General features: G+C 43.2%; 1 protein-coding gene and 1 long non-coding RNA gene across 8 annotated transcripts in view; one reads left to right on the forward strand and one right to left on the reverse strand.

The window, feature by feature from the left end:
• The window catches only part of LOC308623060, a 200,643-nt gene extending 183,818 nt beyond the window's left edge, over nt 1-16,825 (reverse strand). For 4 of the 5 annotated variants that reach the window (XR_014016725.1, XR_014016726.1, XR_014016727.1 and 1 more), the window contains exons 1-2: nt 16,523-16,825; nt 14,554-15,641 (exon numbers count right to left, since the gene is read on the reverse strand). This is a non-coding gene — a long non-coding RNA (uncharacterized lncRNA). Of the gene's footprint in view, nt 1-13,591; nt 13,703-14,553; nt 15,642-16,522 lie in introns of all 5 variants that reach the window. The other variant, XR_014016728.1, reaches the window with a different exon arrangement.
• A 135-nt stretch (nt 16,826-16,960) lies between these two features.
• The window catches only part of MKLN1 (muskelin 1), a 357,278-nt gene continuing 350,662 nt past the window's right edge, over nt 16,961-23,576 (forward strand). For 2 of the 3 annotated variants that reach the window (XM_081244928.1, XM_081244927.1), the window contains exon 1: nt 16,972-17,051. The gene's annotated coding sequence lies outside the window, so the exon portion shown is untranslated. Of the gene's footprint in view, nt 17,052-23,576 lie in introns of all 3 variants that reach the window. The other variant, XM_081244929.1, reaches the window with a different exon arrangement.

Here is a 23,576-nt window from a genome sequence, read left to right on the forward strand (position 1 = left end):
GGCGGACTCCCAACCACCGCGCCACCAGGGAGGCCCTCTTAGCAGCTTTTTAAATGTACTTATCTTCTTTCATCATCAAAGGCGGCATGAATATATACGCAATGTAAATTCTGTGTCCCCTTTGCCATCTTCTGTACTTTTCTACTGAAACAAACTATAAAATTCTCTTCTGGTTTCCCATTCTTAGACGAGAAAAAATTATTCAAGAGTAATAAACAAGCTCCTTCTACATCTTCCTTTGTGCTTCCTGTACAGAATTCCCAGACTTTCTGGACACCGGACCCCCCACCAAGTCCCAGCAGTTCCTGAAAAAAATATATTCTTACACCAGGAACATCGTTTTCCATTAAGTGACACAAACATCAAACTTCAAAATTTAAAAGATAAAAAATTTCCTCCATCAGGTCTCATTCTCCAAATTTCTTTAAGACATAAAGAGAACTATTGTCCTACACCCTACAAGGTTAATAACAGTACCAATGTAAGTCTATGCTTACTTACTATTTATTTTTGAATAAATAATATGTTCAAAGTTCAAAAGGTGAAAAAGAGTATTCAGGGAAAAGTATCCCTGTCCTCCAGCTACCTACTTCCTTCTCCTAAAGGCATGAAATGTTACAGTTCATTTTTTATCCTTCCAGAGATGTTCTTTCTATCTACCTATCCATCCATCCATCTATCCATTCACAGCTGTTTTTAAGTTCTTCTTTACGCTCTTCTATGCCTTGTTCTTATCTAAGATTGTATCTTCAAGGATCTATCATATCAGAATACAATGAGCTTCCTCCTTCTATCTTAATGGCTATACAGGAATTTTAAAATATGTAGAAACCAGTTTCTGTGGCCCTATTCTCTTGTCCCACAAATTCATTAAATATGCATTGGGCCTGACAAGTCCACCTGATTTTAAATAAATAAATGAATACACATTCCACCCCCGAATGTAAATATTTTCTATATACTAGACCATGTTGTTATATCAATGCAAAACTTGTTGGGTGTGATAACTGTATTGTAGTTATACAGAAGAATGTCCTCTTTAGCAGGTATTTAGAGGTGAAATGTCATAGTATCTGCAACTTATATTCAAGTGGTTAAGCAAAATAATACAAATGTATATACCACATTTGATTCAAAAACATACATACACAGAACATGAGGCAAGTGTGACAAAATGTTAACAACTGATTAATCTAGAAGAAGAGTAAATAGGTGGTCATAGTACTGTTTTCCTAAAGGTGTGACATCTTCAAAATAAAAAGGGAGTAAAAAGGCTCTGGTAGTCCCATAGGGTCCCCTCATTTGCTACCTTAAAGCATAAAATTGTCATTTCCCAACTCCCAGGCCTATGTCCTAACCTAACCCAATCTCATCCCTCGTACTCTCTTCCAAAAGAAAATTAAAACAAGTTCTTTAGCTATTCTTAACTCAAATTGCTCAAATGTCATAGCTCCTTGGGGTCTTCCCCTACTGCTTGAGTCCTTCTCCCTTCTCTCTCCTTGTCTAGCCACTCTTTGGGGCACTCAGACATTTACTGCATCTTATCTTGGCCTAAGCATTGGGAACCCAGCAAGAGAGTAAATACCTAGAGCATGAAGCCCTGGATGAATAATCCTTTTGTAATTCCCACAGCACCCAGCTCAAAAAGCGTTTATTGAGAGAATAGGTTTCTCCAAACAAAGAAGGTCAAGGGAACCACCGCTAAGCAATGAGGGAAAGGTCTCAAAGCTCAGTCTTCTTAGAAAAGCTTCTCCAGTCTCCTCAGCTTTTTTCTCCAATATGTTATGAAAACTCATCTCATCTTTCCTGTCCTTTCAGATTGCCACAACTGTCTGCACCCTGACACGACAGATTATCCTACTGAGAATGGAAAAACCTGTTCCACAATCCCAAATAAAGCAACTCTAGAAGTTAGAGTAGCCAATTCTCTTACATTTTATTTATTTGACATTACTCTCTAACGCTGTAATAAACTGTCAACAATTTGGAAAAAAAAAAAAAAAAAGCACCTCTCAGTCATCTGTCTATGGAATATTCCTGCATGGTACTCTCCCACCAGTTTGAAACTAAGGGAGACCAGCCTCTGAATGTGTATTTACCTCAGTTAATCAAGGTGATGCCAGAGGCAGCTATCATGTTGACTAAGACAACAACCTGTGTCTAACAACAATACACTTTGGAAAAGTTGATAATAGGAAAACATACAAATGATACCTACTAAAAAATAGGAGTGCTTCTTCTTGAAATAAGACTCAAATTGAAATTTTACAAATGTAAAATAGGAAGATTCTAAATCTATTTCGCTTTTCTCACCTGAGTACAAGTCACAGAACTGGAAGAGATCTTTAAGTTCAACCCTCCAAAAAAATGAGATCCAGAGAGGTTAAACACCCAGTCCAACATCCCATCACCAGCAAATGAAAGTCAAGCTAGGTTTAGAACTCATATACTCTTCCCAGGCTTCTCTGTCCATTTTACCTCTTAATTTCATAAATTTAACTTTCTGTCCAAAAAAAGCAGAGTGGATAGGGAAGTGGAAGGCCTAACTGTGGTCAGCAATGCCACTAACCAGGTGTGTAAAATTAAGTAAACTGTCTCATCTACAGAATAAGAAGACTAAATTAAATTAGCTCTGAAGCCCCCACAGAGCTAGAATATACCCTGATCCTTGACAGTGGCATAAGTAATAGTTGTGTATTTAACACAAATTTGATGCAGTCACATTTTTTATACCAAACTTAGTTACAGCTTAAGCAATTTAAAAACATTATTGTAACCCAAACCACATCTTTGTTTACCAAAAATTTCAAAAACACAAAGAATCCTGAAATTCATTACCTATATGATTACTAGCACCTGAATTTTGGCAGGATGTCCTTTAGCACAAAATTTAAACTTCAATCTAAAACCTATTTGAATGCCTATTTAAATATCCTGAAGAGTTTGGGAAGTCATACATTTCACATATATTTTCCATTCAGCATGGCATCCGCTGTATAAACATACTCAAATCTTTAGAAAGAGTCTGCACCAGCATCTTGTCATAGTAAAACCTGTCTTTGGCTCTGGGCTGCCATTTAGTCAGGCTAAAAAAGTGCCTGTGGGAACTGTCAGCTGTTATTGGCTATTCATACGGTGAATGGAAAAGACAAAAGGGAAAGCAAGAAGAACAAAAGAAACAAAGAAGAACCCAAGAAGGAAAAAAAAAAAAAGGGAAGGAAATCAAGAGTAAAGAACATGGTAAGACAGAAAGAAAGGGGATAAACAAGGAGAGGAATGGCCCAAATGGCTTGTCAGCACCCCCAAGGACACAGGGTGCCAGCATCCACAAGCCTTCAGACAGACTGCAGACACCTTTAAGTGTTCTTGTTCGTTCGTTTCCTTTCGTTCAGTTCTGGACAGAAAGTTTGCCCAGAGAAGACGTTTACTTGTGCCTACTCCTAGTCTCCACGTCGACGATTAGGAGGATTCCAATGCATGAACAGTAACACAGAAGAAGCCATGATCCACAATATACTACACTGTTTACCAGGAATGTCCAGGACCTGACATGTTCCTGATGAGTCATTTTTCCAGAGCTTGTATCTCAACTCTGAAAGAGCACAATGATCCAAAAAGATGTTTTACCAAGTACTATGTATATCTATACAAATGCAATTCAGTGCTTTCAACTGGTGCTGTCCAGAGACAACAACGAAATACAGTCCGAAGGAGGGTATTTCCAGTCATATCCTCTGGATGCCACTGCAGCCGTCCCTCAACCACACGGGCCCCTTCCTCAATCAAAGGGCTGGGACCTCGGATACAGAAGGAGCCTAGGATATCAGGCCACCATCATGCCCCTCACACACGGGCAAACGCAGCTATAATAAGGCATGGTTTCTTATACAGATGATCACTTTAAAAATCTTTTTAAAGCAAATCTGTTGTTGGAAATATTTGTTTTTTAGGATCTCAAATAATCTTCTATTACGAAAAATATGTATCTTCAAAATACTCTGCAGTTGACATGAAATGACTAAACAGATTATTGATTCACAAAGCTAATGAAGTCTTTGTTCCAAACTGCTAGTTAGGTAGTAACAAAGATATACATACGGCAAAGAACAAACTCCTCTGTTCATTTTCAGAAGAATTAAATTAATAGCAGAAGGAATTTTAATTTTGAACCCTTTAAAAGTTGGAGCAAAGGAGGATTTTGGTATCTTTTTCCATAAAAATAGGAGAAGCCTGCATAGTAACTTCAACAACTAAAAGGCATAAAATAGACAACAGATTTCAAAGATGAAATCCAAAGAAAGGCTATGAATGGCATTTTATTTAAAAATACTTTTCATCTGTTGCTATCAAGTACCTGCGTTTTCAGGCAATAATCACTAAAGACTGAAGAGCCCTCACAAATTCTTTTGGGGCAGAGCCTATGAAAAGTAGGTATTACACAATTTTGAAGAGCTAAAAATTAGAAAAAGCTGAAGAAACATTAGTGACACTAAGGACAAAGCTAACAAGGTAAGTGTTCCTAGCATAGCTAACAATGATTAATCTCTCTGGAAACACAGAGAAACAAAAAAAGACAATCGTAGGTTTTTAGAAAATGGACAATATGTGCCATGAGTGCATGATACATCAGTATAAAAGCAGAAAGCAAAACAGTTGTCAATGGCCTTGACAATGAAGAGATAAGTGTGGTTGTGAACATTATGAAAAGATTCAGTATTAACAAAAATTCCCCTGCAAATAGGAAACAAGCACTCAAGGTCACAGACCATGTACAATTTTGCAAGAGAAAGACCTGGGGTAGCATTTTTTTAATGAGTTGTACAAGAATTAACAGAAGTATTAAGCAGGTTCCCAGAAACTCCCCTAGTGGTCCAAATATCGCCCAGTGCCTCTATCATGGAGATGAAAAGAAGCAGAAGAATATTCCAAATTGGGGGTCAACAACCCTTCCAAACTGGAGTGTTGAGGTTCAATTAATTTCCAGGTGTTCTGATGTAGATAGTACAAGAATGGAGAAGGGTGCCCTCGAGACCCATCCCTAACTTCAGGGAGTCCCTGATCTCCTGATCCTGGGACTCAGGAGCAACGCCCCTACACTGAGGCCAGTCTTGATTAACATGGATCTTTCAAAAAGCTAAAGTACTCCTGTGAGGGTTTACCATCCTACCACAATGGGAAAAAACTCAATCACAGCACTTTAGGGCCAGAAACACCTTACTCCACATTCCACCAAGCCCTAATTTTACGGACAAGCAGCCTGTGGCACAGACTTGGACACTCTCCCAAGTTCTGTAGCGAGTGGGAACTAGACCCTAGTGGAAAGAATACAGAGCCCCTAGCACAGCATCCAAAGAGGCAGGTACACACTAATTATTATTAGAGATAGTAACACTATTCTAACCTCAATACTCTTTCCACCAAACTAAATAAGATCAGCCACAGCACAGACCTAGAAAGAAAAGGAAGAAGCACGTAGAGGTAGGACCATAAAGGACATTCATGGGTGGCTTTGGTCAACTAGAGGCCAGGCACCTGGCTGTCAGAGAAACAGAAATGTCAGAAGCTGGAAGACAGGAACCTCAGGAGATGTGGGAAGACAAAGACAGATGTTGCCAAGTGCTAGTGTGTTGTGTCTTAACTCCCTAAAGCACAGGAAGTTTTTCAAAGGTACTGGGGGTGGGGATGGGGGTGGAGAACCAACGAAGAGAGATGGAGGGTGGGGTCACACAGCTGAACCTCCCTCCCTCTGGCTGCTCAGTGAAAATGGGCCCATGGGCCTTCCCCAGAACTCCTGTCATGTAGACCGCCAATCCCAGCCTCAAACTGCCAAGTCTAAAGAATCCAAAACTGCTTCACAGATTTAGTTACGAAGATTATACCACAGATATTCGAGTCAAGAAATGACTGCAGATCTAAATAGCAAATCACATGCAGTTCTTTTCAAAGAAATCAGCAGTAGATCAAAATCTAAGGCTGCATCCATGAAATATAGTTTAAAATCAATTATATGGATGCTAAATCAACTCTAAGATTTAATATGCAACCATTTTATAAAAGAAGTCAGAAAATAAAGAATTTCAAGAAAAAAGTAAACTGCTAGATGTGCAAAGCAGGGAGATTTCGTGGCCTCAGCCCAGCTTTGTGGCCTGTGCTACACAAATGATGTTTCCTAATCCATAAAACACATCCATAATAAGCACCACGTGTGCCTTCCAGGAATTTGATTTAAACTAGTTAACGACTATAAAGCAATCTAAAAATGTAAGCACTGCATGAATTCTGGGCATAACTTTGGAAAGGCATTTGATTTAAGTCAAGTAATAGCATCTGGTGATAATTTGAAGGATTCACCGGAAATGAAAACTCATTAATTTATTTTCTAACAAAAGAAACCTGTGCTATTACCTAGCCTTGACATACCCACAAAAAGGTTTAGGACATATAATACTTAAAACCTTTCATTGTCATCCTCCCATTCCTTACTCCTTACCCATTTCTTCTTTTTTATTTCCTTGCTCTCAGATAAGATTATATTTTCCTCCAAATCTTACTCTTCTTTCTTCTCCAATAAATTCACTCATATTAAAATGTACTGTCAAACCTCACTTCTAGTCACTTCAGCCTTGAATCATTCTGACTCTGGGAGTCTAGTTTAATCTGGAATGCTTCCAGAGCACCACCTGTTAGGATGCCTTGGCATCTCCATGAACCCCTCCCCTAAGTCCTCCCCCTCAATCCTCCCCTTCTTCCCCCTCCACCCTGACCCCAGCCTAGCAAAATAAACATATACTCTGGGTGAGAACAGTGTAGCTTGCTCTGCAAGGGCTGCTTTAAGACATCTCCTGGCATCTCCACTGCCTTCCTACCAGATTCTGGCCCCAGAGCCCCTTCACTGAGAAACTGCAAAGCCTCCACTCTTCCCCAAAGTCCTCAAAATAGGGAAGGGCCGTGCCCTGGCTTACCCTTCATCTCCTGATGCGTATCTCATTCCTGCAACCAGGAGTCTTCTACGAGGCAGTTATCTTCAGAGGACAATGCCCAGGTGAACGCTATCAGAACCCACTATGGACCCACAGACTAGCTTTAACTAGGAAAAGAACTGCATCTCATAAAAACCATTTATTTAGTAAGTTCACAATTATCTAATGTGATATATCATGCTCCATAGCTGTATATTAAGAGGCACTTGGTTAGATTTGATACCTAAACATTTAGGTTTAGGGAGCAGCAAACAGTTTTGTCATTTAATGACATCAGTAATATTTCAATATGTTTTAACTGGAGATTTCCACTATTGGGTAAGAATACCAATGTGAGTTTTTAACAGACTCAGAGTTTTTGCAAAATATATGGGATTCTGAAGAAACTCTCAAAATAAAATTAATTTAATCCATTTTAAACTTTTAAACCTCAGTTTGCCATATAGCAATCTTTAAATGAAATAATTTTGCAGAAGTCCAAGGGTAGGTGCTACAACTTGAAAAGGTAGAAAAAACAGGCATAGAATCATAGAACTTTAGAAGAGATGATCAAATTCTATGGTTCTCAAAATGTAGTCCTCTGACCAGCAACATCAGCGTCACCTGGGAACTTGTAAGAAACGCAGATCATTAGGCCCACCCTAGACTTACTGAGTCAGAAACTCTGGGGTGGGTTCCAGCAATCTCGGTTTTAACAAGCCCTCAGTGATTCTACACACACTGAAGTTTGAGAACCACTGACCCAATCCCACCACCCCACTGATGAGAAAGAAATGAAGCCAGCAACTTCCTTCAATTCTATACCAAAGTTAGTGACCGAGGTCACTAAAGACAGTTCTCAATAAACCTTCAAAACGATTCTTAAACTATACACCTAAATCCAAGTAGCCACACAGGATCTTCTAGGCTGACTACATCTTGATCTACCACAAGCAGGAATTCTTATATCACTGCTAAATACTTAGACAGGCAGATATAGATTTTTTTGTCACGAGTAATTCACATTTAATACCTAAAAAAAGGCTTCACATTATTGGCCTCTCCACAAAAGCAACAACTCAAATCTCTTAGGCTTTCTTATTTGTTCGTTTGGTTGGGTGGGCTAACTTTTGTTGCTGACAGCAGTGGTGGGTTTTGTCTTGTTATGGTTGTGTTTGGTTCCATTTTGAGGGCAACAGCAGGAATTTATGAGACACATGGTTGATAGTTTGTTTTTGGTTCGGGGGGCTCCCCACTGCCACCACCAAAGAGGTTCACACACCAAAGGCGTTTGAAAGCAGTCATAGAGGACTAAGAGGACAGAAACTGCTAAAAGATCCCCCTCAAAAAACTTTACATTTTATCTTGGGATGTATCATATGATTTTTTTAGACAACAGATTTATATTTTCAATTATGTTTTACTTACCCTAGTTTAAAATTAGTTTTCATATGTGCAACACATAGTGGCAGAATGATAGGAAGCTAGCCTCTGTCCTAGGAATGATGACAGGGTTATAATCCAGGCACACATAACCCCATAAACTAGGTAAGTCTGACGCACATCACTGAGAGGCGAGTCTGTATCATCTTCTACAAGTACCAGACCACATATGGGGCTGCGTCATCAACCCACCAATATAGCATCTACCACGTGAAATGAAATCTACAATTTTCCGCTTAGGGCTCTCGCTCTAAACAGATGTTTGATGTATCTCATACCTTTTTATATAAATATTTCAAAGTCTGGTAGTGGTTATCTGAACAACTAAACATCTGTTTCTATTTACATTTTAAAATATCCTCTTTGAGACGTTTATCACTTGGGTGTTAGGATTACCACAGAGTGAGATTTAGAGGTTTAAAGGTTTCCATTCCTGTTTCTCATATAGAAGCTGTTTTCTCAATGTCATGCCATACAAGAGCTATTTTCGGTCCTCTTTTCAGACTCTATTAACATATATAATTACCTTCGATTTCACAAACCAACTAACATGGCTCAGCGCATGACTATTTGAGGAAGAATCACGGACAAGCACACAAAGCAACAGAAACAACTACTTCGATTTGATTTACACTTCCAACCCCCTCTGTGTGACATGAGCACCAAATCTTCCTGTGACTTTATTTTTCTGTCATTAATTAGGGGTAACAATTCCTGCTATATATATACTTACAGAAGAGGAATCAAAGTCACTGAGTTAAGGAGAGTGCCCCTGGAGAGACTGCATTCATTCCTCGGAAGAATTGTAAATTACAGTGTAGTTATTGATTCTAGGCCTCCTCTTCAGTTCCACAACACACCCTATGAGGCTAAATTAGAGGGGTTAAATTATTTGAACGTTCCTTCATTGAACAAATATTTCTGAGCACTTGCTATGTGTCAGGTACTATACAAGGACATTGGGAATATAATGGCCAGCAAGACAAACGTAGCGCCTGCTCTTCAAAAAACATCTTAGGGAAGTGTTAGGTTTTTTTTTTTAGGAAAGTGTTGATTAAGCTCACAGGACTTCCAATCCGTTTATACACCAAGGGCTCAATTCCATTTGATTTTTTAAATAATTACTCAAAATCATAATGACTCATAATCACTCCACTCTGCTCCTAAAAATGGGAGACCACATGAACTACATGAAAAGCCCACAGATGCTCTACAATATGGAGGCCTTACAAAGGTCAAAAATATCACCCTGGGACTTCCCTGGTGGCGCAGTGGTTGAGAGTCCGCCTGCCGATGCAGGGGACACGGGTTCGTGCCCCGGTGCGGGAAGATCCCACATGCCGCGGAGCGGCTGGGCCCGTGAGCCGTGGCCGCTGAGCCTGCGCGTCCGGAGCCTGTGCTCCGCAACGGGAGAGGCCACAGCGGTGATAGGCCCGCGTACCGAAAAAAAAAAAAAAAAAAAAAATATCACCCTGGAAACACCTTATAACCTATGAACGGGAAGCATGTTGCTATGCCCTATAAAATGAATTAAAATTTTTCTTTTAAAGGCAGAACACTGTAAGCTAATGTTTACCTATCAAACACTAGACTTAAAGCTAAGCAAATCCTCTGTAACTGTGCTGTCCAATGCAGTAGCCACCAGCCACTTGTGGCTATTTGCATTTAAATCAATGAGAAGTTCAGTCCCTATGGCACACTAGCCACATTTAAAGTGGCTCACTAGCCTCAAATGCTTAGTGGCTACCACTTATAAGTCATTATAAATATATCACTGTAAGTCCTTTCTATCATTCCAGAAGCTCTGTGGGACACTGCTGCTCTACAAATACCTCTGCAATACTAAATCTGAAAATTGCAGTGTAATGAAATGTGATGATGCATCCGTATTCTGCTACTACACATAAAAAGCATGTTCATCGGTAATACAGTGCCACTTCTTTCTTCCTAAATAAGTTGAAAAATGATAATGTTGAACATCTCTCCCAGTGTACATGAGTAAACAATTGGCGAATTGAGAATAGAATTGGGAAACAAGTGAAAAGCTGATTACATTTAGCCCCTTCCTTCCTATTCCTTTTACTAGAATGTGTTGATGGTACTCTGAATTCTGTGCAAGGACGTGTGCTTTTAGCCTAGTAGCTAGCAGACGTGAGGACAGTTAAGAATGAAGATGGGCGATCAACCCAAATAATGCAACTCAAATTCAATTTAGACTGACGCAACAAACTTGAGTGCCTACTGTGTGCCAGTGATACACAAATAAACAATCACCATTTCAACCTTTTATGAAGTCAATTTAGTAGAGGTGTCCAACGTATAAATAAAAACAATATATGTTGTGAAAAGTGCACTGAGACAAGTACGTGCAAGGCATAAAGGTGACACAGGAGGATATTTCTAAATGTCTTCCGAGGAGAAATCAGGGGAAATTTTCTGAAGGAGGCACCCTAGGAGCAGAAGACAAAGCTGTGCAAAGGAACCACAAGTGGTTTGGCAATGCTGGATTAAAATATCTTTGGAGGTCAACAGGGATGGAGACGACAACGGAGGGAGGGAGATGGGGTTAGAGATCTATTTCCATGCCAGAACGTGACCACTCGCAGTTATGTCAAGCTTGCCCTGGTGGGTCTATAAGCTTTTCTCACCAAAACTGCAAGTAATGTGAAAACCAATCTCAGAAACTTGATAGGTAATTTGCCTATGTCTGCCATACAGCTAACAATATTAGACAGTAATCATTAGTAGGAATAAAGAGATGTCACTTTGTTACATAGTACCATTTAATAATATGTATTGGTCACAAAAACATTGTAATTGGAACTCTTTGTTTTCAGGGGAAAACCTCTGTTGCCTGTTTTATTTGGAACATCCTTAGAGTATATATCAATGAACACATTTTCAAAACAGGTGGATTACCCCCGCATCTAAATATTCCCAATAAGAGTTTATCTGACAGAGAAGCAAATGAAATAAATAAAAGAAGTAGGACACAGAAGCAACACTTTTGTACTCCAGACCAGAGTAGTTGCTTTTTCCTCCCAAATTTTCATAGCAAAACTTCTGCTACTCTGTATACTGACTGCCTTGCACTTTCTGCTACAACCAGCCTATGACCAACAAAATTATATCATGTCCAGCAACCTAAAGGACTTCTGTGGCTGCTCATGTAAATCCTTGGAAATTATCTGCATCTTCTGGACACTCCCCTTCACTTTACACGTATGTTCAAGTCTCAAAACAAAACCAAAAACTTCCACGGAATCAGTTCTCTTCAAATTACTGGGATCCTCTCTCCTCTCTTCACAATAAACTTCTAGGAAATGTTAGCAGCCTAGAGGCCTTAACGAATTTACCAAGCGATTCTCCTCCCTTTGGTACAAGCAAGACTTTTCAGATAAAAATACATATATAAATATACGTAGATAAACTGGCTGGTCCTTAGGCAAACACAAAGTATTCCTATTCGCACGAACACCTGGCCTTTAGGTAAAGGGAGATTTCCAGGGCAGCATATGTAATGATTGAAAGAATGGGTGCTGGAGTCAGCCTCCCTGGGTACTAGTTAGTTACGGGTCGTCACTGACCAACTCTTACTTAACCTCCTGAGCTTCCATCTCGCCAACTGTAAAACAGAGGTTACAATGTTTAATCAAGTATGTCCCCACACATAGGCACAGATTTAGCCCTATCTAGTGACAGATAAATACGTGTTAGCTATTTCATCCCTAAAGACGGATGGTTTCACAGCTATCTATTCCATCCAGCAAGCTAGTTACCTCTATAAGTTCTCATCCCTCACCGTGCATCAAAAATACTTAGGGAGATTTTTTTTTCAATACATTATGTTTCGGACCTATTTGGATTTGGTTTCGATTGGGCCGGGAATCGGAGTTCTTTCTAAAGCGCTCCAGTCGCTTATAACGTGCAGCCTGGATTGAGAACCACATATAGGTCTCTATATGCCCACCGATACACACACCGACACACTGTTCGATTTCTAACTGAATCAGCGCAGGCCGGCCCCCCAGCCCGAACGGACCAAGATCGCCTAGATGCTGTGACAACGAACTCACAGGGTGGTGGGATTTACACCCACGTCTGCATACTGCTCACCGAGGATCAACTCCCACAAACTCCACCAGATGCGGCCTTGACGCCCGGCGCGGTCCGGATCTGTCTGGGGCACACGCCCCCTCGCCCCTTTGGCGACAGCCCCCGGCGGGCTGCCGGCCCTCCAGACGCGTGCGTCACCACGCCCTCGCCTCCCGCGCCCCAGCCCCCTCCCGCCCACGGCACGTGACTCGACACGCGCCAGCTGCACGCGGGCTCCATCAAAACAAAAACAGAGAGGGCTGGCCGGCCGGGCAGCGGGGGCGCGCGGGGAGCGGGCGCGCACCCGACGCCACTGCCCAGCGCCGCGACCGCGCCTCCGCCGCCCTCGGCGCCGCCGGCCGCGCGCCCCGGCCGGCCGGGGGCGGGAGGGCAGAGGGCGCCACCCTGTTTACAGCCGTCGCTCCGGGCCCGGGACCCCGCCCGGAAACGGTCTCCCGGGAAAAGGCCCTGGCGTGCGCACCCACCCGCGGCCGGGACGCCGGCCCTGCGTGGGAGGCTCCGGCCGCGGCTCGGAATAAAACCGTCGCCACGGCGATGGGGTCGCGCCCGCGCGAGTCTCCGCTCCTCCTCGGCCCGCCGCCCACGGCTGCTTCGTGTCAGCCCCGGTCACGACTCTGTTACGCACTTCACCCCCATCTCTCAGCTCCGGCGCTTCCGCAGACCCTCCTCACGTGGCCGCCTCCTCCCGGCCCCGGCACTCCCCCACGACTGGGCTGCGGAACCTGGCGCACTTCGGGACCCTGAGCTGCTCCCACCGCGAGGGACGTCACCCCTCTCGGACACCCCCAACCCACATCTTCCGCCCCGGGGGCGGGGGTAGTAGCCACAAGCTGTCAGAAGCCTAGTTTTCCACATGACGAAGCTCACCCCTCACCCTTACACATCTCCACTCACCCTTCAGCCTAGCTTCGAGCTGAATCAGATATTTAACACGGGGTAGGGGGTGGTCTTGATTTTTCTCCCTAGTCGGAAAAAAATAAAAGACGGCAGCTCTGCCCATCCACTCGCTTTAAGACTCCCCACGTCGTCCCACCAAATGCAAGACTTGTAGAATACAAATGCCCACCACACACCTGCTACGCCACTCGCTCTCTGGAAACCTGGAGACCCACCCAGCCCGCCTTCTGGAACCTGCGCCGCGGGGGGTGGGGCGGGGGGTGTTGGAAGCGAAGCCGTCCGGTTCCCTAAAGTAAGAGGGAGTGAGAGGGGAATCAGGCACCCCGGCCCCGCCCGGGAGAGCGGTCCTCCGGTCCCCCAGCTCCAGAGCACAGCACCGCATCCTCCGTCCCTCTCGGCGGAACGAGGGAGGTGGCCAGAGGCCTGGGTGCCAGGGGCTGTTTTTGCCTTTAGAACCCAGACACCGCGTCCTCTACGAGCACTCCCCCCCACCCCGCCCCCCGCAGCCGCCTTATTTCTGGTCGACAGCAAAGGTAGGGTAGGTGGGAGAAAGGAGCGGGTTCGGGATGTTAGTCTCCGCGGAGTGAAGAGGTGGAATCTCGAAATGGAAACAGTCTCCCCCCTCCCTCCCCTCCTCCTCCTCCTCTTCTGTTTACCTCAAGTTTGAATTTTATCTGCGCAACATTAGCTGGAATGCGGACATTGAAAAAAAAAAAAACACACACACACACACTCTCAAACCGGCAGCAGCTCCGGAGGAGCCATGTGGCATCAAGCCACCTCAAAGGGGAAAAAAGTGCTCTTAGCAACACAAACATGGCGAAATCGCCTCGGCATTCCCGGATAACGCCACAACCCCTACCTTCGCTCGCGCGGCTCGCCAACATCCCGGCCGGGACCTGCGGCCCCTTCCGGGGAGAGGCGAGGGACCCCGGGGAGTCCCAGGGTGGGACCGCCGGGCGTGCGAAAGAGGAAATAACAGAGTCCACAGAGTGGAAATGTTTCTGCTGGACCATCGAACCCTCCGCCTCGCCAGCAGCGAGAGGATGCCTCGTTCACCTCGAGAGGTCCAAACGGAGAACATAATTCCCATACCAAAGTCCTGCTGGGCCGGCTTTCCCCACCCTCCAGAACTTACCTTGGGGCTGAACACACGTTGCTGCTTAAATCCCTTTCTCTTTCCTTCCTCCGGAGCGAGACGCAAGGGGGAAAATGATGCGCATGTATATTTGTAGAACATATTCTTCCAGAATGCCCCTTTGATCATCACGAGGAGCGATGGAGGCTCCGGAGACAGGTGCAGTGCCGGCCGAGGCTGCCGGCTAAAAGTTGTTCTCTTGGCGGTGGGCAGCGGGGTCCCCGGGCCGGGGCTGGGGACCGGGTCTCCCTTCCCCCCCGGCGTCGCCCACTTCCCGCGGGCTGCTGCTGCGTGCAGCTCGGCTGCAGGGGAGGTGGCGTAGTTTCTCTTCCTCCCACCTCTTCTCACTCACTTGTTTTTGTAGCCGTGGGCTCCCCTAATGCTTTCCTCTCCACAATGTTGTTTCATTATATCATGTCCATCATGTGACACCGGAGAGGCCTCTCTATGGAAACTTAAAGGGCCTCCCACGTGACTGCAGCAGCAACAACAGCAGCGGCAGGACTGGCGGCAGCGGCCGCAGGGTTTGTACCACCACCCACCGAGCGCCCCTCGCAGCATCCCGGAGGGGCTTCTGGCGCTGCAGAAGCCCAGATGAGTGAGCCACAGCATCCGGGAGCTGTGGCGTCTGTGCGTGCGTGTAGCCTTTGCTCATTACATAGGAAACCGAACAGAAGGAGCGTCCTTAAATCCTTTCCTACAGTCACAAAACCCACGCTCTGTTAAAATTACATTTCGTGGCTCCTACTTTATTTTCCCCAAGAGCAATGAGTTTTGTATCAGGTCCGATTAAATTTTACCAAGGGAAAAAGAAAAACTGGATTTGTCCCTCTGCGAGTTCAGCCTGCTCTTGAGTAGATCAGAAATGACAAAATAATAACAGAAATAGAATCAGGTATTTGATACATAATTACCATCACACCAGCTTTAAAGCTTTTCTGGAATTACATTCCTCCGGTAACTGTGTTGATGATGCTTGCAGGAGGCAAATGCAATGCAGTTTTTCTCTTCCGCAGCTATATTAGGGCTTTGTTGCTGACAACAGTAAAAACTTGTTTGTGTCAGGAAGTGAGGTACGACGATATGACCTGGAAGGTACAGACAAAACCACAGTGACAGTTTTTGCATTACTTTTCTGACCACATTCTTTCAAATGGTGAGAAGCAGCTGATCTGCTGTAAAATGCGTAGTGTGTGTTTGGTGGGAAATCAAATAATCAGAAAAACACATTTTCCCCTTAATCATTGCAGACATGCAAGACACTAGAAATTATATATAGATTTACATATACATTGTATATGTGTGTATAGAGAAAAAGGAAAGTGTATGCCTTTTTATGACATTTTGAACCAATGATTTTGTCATCATTTCTAGCATTTAACTGAAGCATTTAACAAAAACTTTGAAAGACTTAAGTCCAGTGATGTGGAAACTGTAATATCAGCTTTGAGTGCCTTCAATGTTATTGAATCACAACCCCCAATCCTAAATCTCTGCCTTCAAAATTGGGTGGACCATGAGATTTTATCCTGTAAATCTAAGCTAAACGGCTTTTTCTATGTTTTAGTTCATGCTTTTCCATTTATAAGGAAAACTCCCTGTTGGTTTGGCAGAATTATGAAAAACTTTATAGGAAACTGAAGAATGGAACGGAAGATCATCCTTTCTTTTTGGCTTTGCCTTGACTGTATCTCTTTCCAGCTCATCAGTTTCCCTCATCAGCCATGATGCATGATCTCCACTACATCCTTTCTGATTCCTTAATATGTCCCCCAATATTTACCTTCCTATCTAACGCCTAATTCTTCTATCCCTTTCCGCTTTTCTGCCTTTGCCTCCCAATTCAGCCCAGTGCTGCCTGGATACTTAGCTCAAGCCTCCCCATATATTCCCTCCCAGTCCTTCCCCAGCAGGTCCCCTCCTCCCCTTCCCTGCTCGCTCTCCCTTCTCAGCAACTCTACCTCCTTACCTCTCTTTGACCTCCTTTATTCTCCTTCACAGTCTGGCCCTCGACTTCTCGGCCTCTTCTTCCCCTTCTTTACCTGCAGTGTCCTGCCTCAACTGGGGTCTCCTTCACACCCTTCTCTCTGGTCCCATCCCTGAGAACGCCGAACCCCAGCTTCCCTCAAGGGCTTGGCCTGGTCGGTTTTAGCCTGATTTTGTTCCCTTGCCCCTGAGCTGGGAAAAGAGTGTGTGGCGCAAAGTGGGGGCAAGAATCCCCCTCGGCGGTGGCCCCAGCCTGGTTCCCTCTCCGCCCCTCCCGAGTCCGGGTTGCGGCGCTTCCTGGGCGGATGGTTGGGACTTGCTGCGGCAGCTGCGGTTCTGCTGTGTCATGCAAGAAGGAGGCGGCGGCGGCGGCCGGAGCTGGAGGGGGAGGAGGGGAGGAACCTGATCTCTCCAGCAGCGAAGGGCTGGAGGCAAACACCGAGTTCCCCCAGAGCCGCCCGGGAGCAGGGAGGGTTCCGCTACCCCGGGGAGCCCTCCCCGCGGGGCAGATGGTAAGTGGGGCGGTGCAGGTGGTCGCCTTGGGAAGGGAGTGCGCAGGGGGGTTAGGTGGGGAGGCGGGGAGAACTAGGAATCACCCCGGCCAAACTGAGGGAGTCCAGTGTCCAGCTGAAAGGGACCCAGGCCACGATAAGGATGACCCGCGGCAATAGTTACCGTTCGAATAACGCCCCGCAGTTGACCCAGGCTACACAGAGGAGTTGTGCATCCTGAACCAAGGACCGAGCTAGAGGCAATGATTCAGAGTTAGAGAACCATCATCCCATCAGCCGTGGCGCTTTAGGGTACAGCTGACTAGCAAAAGTCAACATACACCATATTCCTATAGCCTGGCTGAGCGTTATGGGTTGTCTTGTTTAACACTAGGAAAGGCTATGGAAACCTGCCCAACCTCCCTTTAGCCATGAACATAATGCTCTTGGCCAGTGGCCTTGGACAAACAGCCTCTGGTGCAATTAAACAATCAATAGGAAAAATAGCTTCATTCCCTTCACCACCCTCCTTCCCCAAGCAGCTTCAACCAGGGTAATTTACTCTGCTTAAAGGAGAAAGAAAACTGTGCCTTACGTTCCCTCCCCCCACCCAGCCCCACCCCCGTCAGACTCGGTCCTACACAAACTGCCCACCCCACTATGCACTCCACTTTCAGACTGTGATTTATGTTGGTTAAGGGGACTGCCTTAAACTCTGAACAATTTCACCTCTGCACAATTTCACCTCTGCTGCCCTTTACCGGGAGGGGATTCAGAGACCTAGAACTGAAAGCAGTGAACAAGGGGACAGGCTGGGCATATAGGAACATTACTTCTTTTACCTGAGTGCAATTCTCAGGACAACTTTTTAAAAAATTATTATTCTTTTCCATTTTGCTTCTGGAAATTTCAAAGCACTTTCTGCAACAGCTTTTTTTTTTTTTTTTTCTCTTTAATGTCAGTCATACATTAGCAGTAAGGGGTTGGCGGGATTAACTGAAAGGCTAATGACTGCCTCAAAAGCACATGCTGTTGCTAGGGAACTCAAGCTCATCCTGCTCTCCAATCACTAGCATGTTATGTGGAAATCAAACTTCTCAGGGTGTTATTAAAATGAATGGCATTTGGTTAAAGGCGTTCTCGCTTGTGTTGTAGCATCCTGGATTATTATCGATTGCCTCACACCCACCTATCTTGTTTTCCTAATTTGATTTCTGTATGTGCGTCACTGCCAGGGACACGCAGACTAGACCAGTTAGGTTCACTTCCTGTTTCTCAGAACTGGTTTATATTTGGTCTCGTAGCTTTAGCTGGTAAAACATTATCAAACTGATCCTCTTGGAAAGAAATCTGTGCTTTCCGTGAAAACAAATTATCCCAATTAAATTCTAATTCCCATGGAAAACGTCATCATTTGAGGAATAAAGTAGACTGCCAGTTGTCATTTGAGAAAACAATTCTTGAAATGTAAAGCCTAGAAAAACCCATCATCTTTATTTCTCTTACCCAGAATCTTGATTCCTCAGCATTAGAACTAAAACAAACCCAATTTGAGAGGAGATTTAAGTATGATATTTATAAAATAAAGCTCAAAAAATACACATTGAAGCTGAGGGAATCATTTAGACTAAATAAGGCATAGAACTGAATAGAATCCAGGCCCCAGAAGCACAAATAAGCTTGGTTTAGCATTGGGGCACTCAGAGAACAGAGTGTGATTACAAGGCTACACTACAAATAGGAGCCCATTTCTTTGTACTAATTGTCTCTTTTACCAATTCTCTTATGTTCCTGGATAAGACAGCCTTGCTTATTTTTCAGTTCCTTCCTCTTTATAACAAGGATATCACAAAGGCAATATCATAAAGATAAGCACTATGTAAATAGATAGGTTCCAATGTAGATAATTTGTTTAGATGGAAAATAATAGGGTATCTATGGCATTGAGGAAAGATCGGCCAACTGAAAGTTAGGAAATTCTATAGACTAGATGACCTTGGGTGAGCTATTACAGGTCTTCTCGTGTCTGTTACCTCATGGAAGCTTAACAAAAGTGCTGGGCTAAAGGATCTCTAAGATTCCTTCCATTTACAAAACTCTGTGATTATAGTGAACTCACTACAAAAAAATTTCAATTTTAGCTGAATTTTGCAATGTTAAATTTTCACACTGAAACTTTAATACCCATAGAGACCTTGGAGGAAATGATAATGGGAAACGGTTTGCTGTTGACACATCACTTTTTAGTGTCAGTTGCCAGACAAATAAAATCGACCCGACTCCCAATGTATTTACTCTCTGCTTGCTTTTTGGTGCTGTGGAAGCAACAGGATAAAAGGTAGAAAGGATATAAAAGTGTATTGAAAGATCTTTCAGTCATTTTAGATATAGTTAACCCAAAGTACTTTGATGAGCAAAACGGTGGAATGATGAATAAGGGCTATTCAAGAAATACATGGTTAACTGAACCCTCATGGAGTTAGTAATCTATTTGCCTGTATTTTAATTAGTGATAGGCAAAAATGTAGCATGGATTCTTGAAATTTTCAGATTCAAGATGTTAAGAAGTAGGATAAAGAAATGTGAGATTTGTGCCGAAGAGAGAAGATCTGACTTTGAAACCCAACTCTTCCACTTTATTTATTCATTATTGAGTGCTTGCTTTGTGTCAGGTACTGAGCAAAGCACTGGGAATACAAAGATGAATAAGACAGTCTGCTCTGAAGGATCTTGTAGTTTAATGAGGAGACAGATGAGTACATAGTTGATCACACAACAGTGAGATGCTAGCAACAGGGGAGCTCATTGGAAAGGTACTTAACCTTGACTGGGCATAGTCAGGGTCCCTAACCATAGAAGATGAATTCAGAGAGGAGTTCGGAAGCATAAGTAGAATAATCCAGACAAGTGAGAAAGTTAAAGAGAAATGTAGTCCAGGTGAAGAAAGTACTATGTGTAAAGTCCTGGGGGTAAAACAGTGTACCCATAGAGTTGAAGGTGAAGGACAGTGCCCAGCAAGTAGTAGATTCTGTCTTGTATGAATGCATGGTGGAACCCAGAAAGATCAGCAAGGTCTTGTATTATGAAAAGTCTTTTATGTCTTCCTAAGAAGTTTCAACTTATCCTAAGGCCAGTGGAGAACTACTGATGAATTTTAAGGAGCATAGTGAAGCAATCAAATGTCCATTTTATAAAGGTCACTCCAGTTGGGAGAATTTATTAGTGTGAGTAACACTGTAATCAGGGATACTAGTTAGGAGGCTGTTTCAGCATCACGGGGAAAGAAATGATGGACGTCTAAACTAAGGCAACAAGAATGGAAACAGAGAGAGGAGAAGAATTCAAGAAATATTAGGGACATAGAACCAACTGAATTTTATTATTGGTTATATCTGCAGAATTAAGGAATAGGAGGAGATTTATGGTTCAGGTAAATGGGAAGATGGTGTTACCATTCACTAGGTTGGGGACTTCAGGAGGAGATGTAGGTTGAGGAGGGAAGGTAATTAGTTTAATTTGAAACATGTTGAGTTTGAAGTGTCCATGGGATATCAAAATGAAGCTTTCTACTATATAAATGCACAGGGGAGTCTAGAGCTCAGGAGAGAGATTTATGCTGGAATCATCAGAGTGAGTGACAGTCCGTGGAGGTAGATGGAATCCCCAAGAGAAAAGGTATAGAGTAAGAAGAGAAAAGGACCTACTCTGGAACCTTATGAAAATGCAAACATTTAAAAGGTGAGGAAACAAAGATACAGGAAAGAACATCCAGAGATGTAGGAGGACCAGGAACAAGTAGTTTCAGAGAAGCCAAGGAGGAATTGTCAATAGTATTAAATGCTAGAGAAAGGCCAAGAAAAATAGACTGAAATTCCTTGGTTTTAGCAGCAAGGTCAATGTTGTGTTTAGCAAGAAGGAGATGATTGGGATAATGGGGATAGTAACCAGATTGCAGTGGATTGAGGAGTGGGTAGGAGCAGAGGAGGTACATAGAGGACGTTCTTTTGGATAAGAAGGACTAAAGTCCAAGTAGGGAAGGAAAATGAAAGTATTGGGCAGAGAAAACCATGATCTGTGAGGTTAAGGATGCATAGGGGAAGAAAGAAATAATATAGTAATACGAAGTTCTGGATTCTTTCAGCCTTCTTCAAATTGAATGGCATCACCATCTACCATTGCTCAAGCCAAAAAGCATGTAGATGTTCATGATTCTTCTCTTTTCCTCAGTTCTCATGTCTACTCCATGAAGAATTTAGGTCAACTTTAACCTTCAAAACATTTCCACAATCTGTCTCTTTCTATCTCCAGTGCCATCACCCTAATGCAAACATCATCTTCTGGGCTCCTGTAATAGATTCTAATTGGTTTTCCTGTTTCCACTTTTGCCTCCTTTCTCTACAGCACAGCTAGAGTGACATAGATCATAAAAAATAAATCAGATCATATCGCTCCCATCTTAGAATCCTTCCGTGTCTTCTGATCGCACTTGGAATAAAGTCCAGACTCCTCTGCTGGCCAGAAAGGCTTATGTGGCATCCCAGACCACCTCTTTAATCTTGTCTCCCACCACTCTCCCCTGGCTCCAGTTGCAGTGGTCTTTTTTCTATTCCTGAAACACATTGGATTTGCTCCTGTTTTTAAAGGACTTACCCTAGATATTTCCTTTTCCTGGAATACTCTTTTGATTATTCTGATCTCTTTTTAAATGTCACCTCCTCAAAGAGGCCCTTCCTGCCCCCACCCCGCTGAAAGTATCCTTTCTTGCCCCTTCCTACCAATCTTATATATATTTTTTCATAGTAGTATAACTTTATGACTGTTTTTTTTTATTGCTTATAAATGTGAACCCCTCTAAAATGTAAACCCCATGAGAATTCCTGGCACATGGTAGCCGCTTAAAAATGTTCATTGGATGTTTGTACAAGGCAAAAGAGAAGAGCAATTGATTCTTAGAAATCAGAGGTATCAAGGATCAGAGCCTGGTATGGCTGAAGAATGGCCAGTGATGATGGATTACTAGGCTTTCAAGGTTCCAGAAGTAGAAGAGTTATTAGCTGTGGGACCCTGGACATTCACATTCTCTGAGCTTTACTTTGTAGTTAATAATAATACATGCCTCACAGGGCTGTTAGGAAAATTAAATGAAATAATATAGGTATAGGTATAGGTATAAGGCAGTCTTGTCAGTCTCTTTTCAGGGAGTCTGGACTTCTGCAAATCTATTCATAACCTCTACATTGAGCTTTTCATGTGGGCTCCCCTATAATGGAGTTAACGTTTGAGGATTACTTATTATTAGGGAAAATTTGACAAAATTGTGACTTTTTTAAATACTAGGATTCTGAAAGAATCTGGTAACTAGATTATTTAATAAGAAATCAAAGCACTCCTACAAATCAGTAAGAAAAACATCAAAAACTCTGGGAGATTGGGCAAAGGGTATGACAAATAGATAGCAGTTAAGGAAATACAAATGAGTCTTTAAAATATGCAAAAATACCCACCCTTTCTCATAACAAGAGATATGCAAATTACAACTGCAGTGAGATATACTTTTTACATATCGGGTTGACACAAATCAGAAAGTTTAATTAGCATACTTGGTTTGCCAGGCTGGGGAGCAGGCACTTTTTTACATTGTCAATAGCCTGAAAATTGGTACAGCTTCTGAGGAGGGCAACCTGGCAGTATTTATCAAATTTCTAAATGTACAAAGCCTTTGATCTAGAAACTCCATTTTTCTATATTTATCCAATAGATGTACTCACCCATATTGAAGAATGACTCTTCTAGTATCATCATTGAAGCATTATTTATGGTAGATAAAGACTGAAACAACCTACGTGTCCATCAATAGAGAAGTGGTTAAATAAATTATGATACAGTTATACAAGTGAATGGTAGTCAGCTGCTAAAAATCGTGAGGCAGTTCTAGGTGTTCTGATGTGAAAAGATCTTCATGATAAATTACTAAGTAAAAAAAAGATTAGGATGAAGGATGAGGATGTGGATTTTGCTAGCATTGTGTTTCTTTCTAAAGACTATTTACATTTTGGGGTTTGTTTTTTTTTTGCATTACGAGGGCCTCTCACTGTTGTGGCCTCTCCCGTTGCGGAGCACAGGCTCCGGACACGCAGGCTCAGCGGCCATGGCTCACAGGCCCAGCCGCTCCGCAGCATGTGGGATCTTCCCGAACCGGGCCAAGAACCCGTGTCCCCTGCATCGGCAGGCGGACTCTCAACCACTGCCCCACCAGGGAAGCCCACATTTTTGGTTTTCTGCCTGAAAAACATTAACTGTGAGAAGATAAAATAAAGCAGAGCAAGAATAGATGTGGAGAGACCAACTGGGAAGGTATTTCAGTGATTCATGTGAGAGATGATGGTTTCCTGGTCTAAGGTGGTAGCATGCTCAGGAAGAGAAATGATCAGAGTCAAGAGTTATTTTAAAGAACTTGACAGTTCAATGGAAATGGTGAGTTATGGAGAAGGAGGTAATATCATGATTGATTTGAGATTTCTTCCAAGATCCAATGCATGAGCAGAG

The sequence above is a fragment of the Mesoplodon bidens genome (assembly GCF_964165515.1).
Source record: "Mesoplodon bidens genome assembly, chromosome: 9".
Lineage (NCBI taxonomy): Eukaryota > Metazoa > Chordata > Mammalia > Artiodactyla > Ziphiidae > Mesoplodon > Mesoplodon bidens.